Raw genomic sequence first — 3,916 nt, 5'->3', positions numbered from 1 at the left:
CGAACGTCTCCTCGCTTCTCAGCGGTCCATCGCAACCTCTCGCTCAAACAGATTCGTATTAGCATCATACGGAGCGTGTCAAAGACAATAATGCTCTGAAAGAACGTTTGCTTGTTACGGAGTATACCTTTCCAGAATACCTACGATTTCAAATACACGAAAGAAATTCAATACAGAAAATTGTGATTTCGATAAACAAGTTTCAAGATTCCGAAAAGCAGTTTTTAGCAACAGTGCAGTTAGTTACTTGAAGCAGGGCGTTTAGCAAACAGCGAAGGGCAACAAGGTACAGGACGAATCATCTAACTCTTACACCGCAAATATTTCGGACATGGAAGGCACTATCGACAAACGGTTCTCATGGAACTGAACTGTAGCAACGGCGCACAATTGAAGCCAATACACAGATTTTGAGACGTTGACCAACGTGTAGTTTTTATACAACAGTCACAAATTTTATTAGGGCCTATGCCTATCGACAGTAAAATCCTAAAGGTAGCGCAAATAAGAATGTCAATGCGGTTTGTTGCAGTATGCTAATGAAATGAAATGTCGTGTGACTAGGACCTCCCGTCGGGTAGACCGTTCGCCTGGTGCAAGTCTTTCAATTTGACGCCACTTCGGCGACTTGCGTGTCGATGGGGATGAAATGATGATGATTAGGACAACACAACACCCAGTCCCTGAGCGGAGAAAATCTCCGACCCAGCCGGGAATCGAACCCGGGCCCTTTGGTTTGACAGTCTGTCGCGCTGACCACTCTTTTTTTTTATTTTTTTTTTTTTTTTTTACGGTTATCACGTCTGCCTAACACGCAGAAGGTCCCCGGTTCGATCCCGGGCGGAAACACTTTTTCATCACTTTAAACAAGACATACCGACAAGCATTTGCTACGTTCTGTACCGAAACCTTGGTAATCACCTTCATACGTCGGACCAGAGGGTCAGTTCCTTACAGCAAATACGAAATTCACTTTACATTGACGCGCAGCTTTTTGCGCTGACTCAGCCGCCGACGTGCGACCAGTTTGCTCAAAACGCTAGGCCTCGTCCGGGATTTGAACCCGGGACATCCTGCACCCTTTTTTTATTTTTTTTATTTGTAATAGAAAATAGTATATCATGCGCCTAGAACCTCTTTTTTAATTTTTTAAATTTTTTTTATTTATTTAAAAAACCCGAAGTGCCACCGCCACTTTTCATCCTACAACAAAAAAAAATCTGGTCCACTTCAGGCGTTGGCTCCTGACTAAACCTACTCCAGAGAGCTACCTATATACCAGGGGAAATATGGGAAATCAAGGTTAGGGCTATCCTTACAAACAAAACAAAATCTTCCTTATTCTGAATTTTATTTTTATTTTTATTGTTTTTATTTTTATTTTATTTTATTTATTTTTTCTTTTCCTTTCTTTTTCTTTTCGCTTTTCTTTTTGTTGTGTAATTGATCAGAGGCCTTCTGCGCCCCGCTGGTAATATGTTGAGTGACGTCTTCTCGAAATTGTTGTGTTCCGTTAAATTGTTCAGAAATGTTCATTGGTTCAAACAGGAAAACGTTTTCTCTCTTGGCTTAACACATTCCAGCTGCGAGGCGGGTCGTGGAAAGTACTCCCAAGGAAGTTTGAGAAAAATTGTCTGTATTTTGGGTGACGGACAACGACATAATGACTGTCATTGAGGTATGTCCAAAAATCGAGTACAGAGTCTACAGTTTGTCCAAATAGGTAACCACACAGCTACCGGGGGCGGACAGTATGCTAGTGTAACTAGTTTACGAGTTATCGTATTGTGAACACTGTAAACACCGACAGCTGTTTCTTTCATCCTATTGCTTAGATGATAGAGACGTTGTCGTGTTTATTTATCTTTTGTATGTATATTGCGATTTCATTGCGACGGCCGTGTCACTTGTTGTGTGACGGTGGACGTAGTATGACGTGCTTGGGAGGTGGTATTTCCCAAAGCGAAAAAAGCGGACATGCTCATGTTTTGTGGTAAATGTAGGAAGTATGCCATTTATTTGTGTACCGTGTATGGTGGAGGATATCCCAATACATGCCGGCCGGGGTGGCCGAGCGGTTCTAGGCGCTACAGCCTGGAACCACGAGACCGCTAAGGTCGCAGGTTCGAATCCTGCCTCGGGCATGTATGTGTGTGCTGTCCTTAGGTTAGTTAGGTTTAAGTAGTTCTAAGTTCTAGGGGACTGGTGACCTCAGAAGTTAAGTCCCATAGTGCTCAGAGCCATTCGAATCCAATCCAATAGATGTTAACTTCTTCAAACATTTACAGATGATATGAAACGACATTATTACTGCTGCCTGCGCTGCAGTTTCCGCAGAAATCCACAATGTGTGCCGTAACCGTTGCGTGGCAGATTGCAACTTCATTCTGGCGCTGATGGTGATCATTTTGAGCACAGGCTTTGAGGGATAATCGTTCTTTACATGTCAGATCTGTCAGAACTACTCAGTTCCGTTTGTTTGTCTTTCGTTTCTCCTGGACACTGTCCTACTCAACAACACGACACCTCCTGAGACTTACTAACATCCATATAGGGCTGCACATTCGCACCCTAGGTGAAACTGACATTCGTTTATGCTACCACGTGGAACAGACTACTGTCAGTTTTTGTAGTGTTCAAACTACGGTATCTCGTAATCTACTTGCACTGGACTCTTGCATCACACACCGTCGACGCTCTAATTTAGTCTACTTTGATAGGGGTACTGTCAATAGGTATTGTTCCATTAAAATATTTGTAACTTAAAAAAAAAAAAAGATAGTATTGAGTATTAATCGATTGTACAATCATCTCAAATCTTTGCTCTCGAGTTGTTACATGTGAGCGAGCAACGATGTTATAAGCTGTATCGCAGAGTTAGTTAATATAGAATCTTTGGCGTGCTCGTAGGCGCAGTAACAGATAGTGGTTAGCCGTGTTAAAGCGGCGAAGCAGTTGTAGTGTTATGTTTCAAATGTAAAGTCTCAATTTATCGATGTGTTTAATTAAGATGATTATGTAATGGTAACTGATCTGTGAAGGAGGAAGTGTAATGGAATCTTTTTTTATTTACGTCAAGAGGAATTGTAAGGTAATTGTTTTGAAGTTACTCTTTTATTATTGTAGCGCCATTTTTCACCTACCTTTCTCTTACAATTTTTAATTGGTCCTTTTTTTTTTGCAGTACAAAAGGAACCAAGTGTGTTCTGAAAATACTTCGATTTGCAATTAACAAAGAACTCATTGCATCTCACTAGTGTCTCTGTGTAGATATACGTAGTAATTTGCAGCTTCAGCATAGCGGCGCGCAAGACAGAGCAGTACTGCAATGCGTTATCCAGATTTCCGCAGAATAGAGGTAAGGAATAAATATTCTGATTTTCTTTTATTCATCAGGGCCATCTTATGTCATTAAGAGTGTGTTTCATTTTTCTGTGTTGTGTATCAATTTTAGATCTGGGATCTGTGGTCAGTTTTGCAAAACTAATTATCGTAGGTTGTATGTCAAAGCCAACGGCCTTGCTGCTATGGTAACACCGGTTCCCGTCAGATCACCGAAGTTAAGCGCTGTCGGGCTGGGCTAGCACTTGGATGGGTGACCATCCGGTATGCGGATCGCTGTTGGCAAGCGGGGTGCACTCAGCCCTTGTGATGCAAACTGAGGAGCTACTTGATTGAGAAGTAGTGGCTCCGGTCTCGGAAACTGACATACGGCCGGGTGAACAGTGTGCTGACCACATGCACCTCCATATCCACATTCAGTGACGCCTATGGGTTGAGGATGACACGGCAGCCGGCCGACACCGTTGGGCCTTCATGGCCTGTTCCGGAGGAGTTTAATTTAGTTTTATGTCAAAGTTCATAATTCATGCAGTTTATACTGTTCAAAGTTCTTGCTGTCAGATTATTCACTTTA

General features: G+C 42.2%; 1 pseudogene; it reads left to right on the top strand.

The window, feature by feature from the left end:
• The first annotated feature begins 3,509 nt into the window (after positions 1–3,509).
• LOC126485177 (5S ribosomal RNA) lies at positions 3,510–3,627 on the top strand (annotated as a pseudogene).
• Positions 3,628–3,916: the final 289 nt, after the last annotated feature.

Source organism: Schistocerca serialis, chromosome 6, assembly GCF_023864345.2.
Source record: "Schistocerca serialis cubense isolate TAMUIC-IGC-003099 chromosome 6, iqSchSeri2.2, whole genome shotgun sequence".
NCBI lineage: Eukaryota > Metazoa > Arthropoda > Insecta > Orthoptera > Acrididae > Schistocerca > Schistocerca serialis.
Note: the sequence above shows the minus strand (reverse complement) of the source record. Positions and strands in the feature narration are given on the sequence as shown.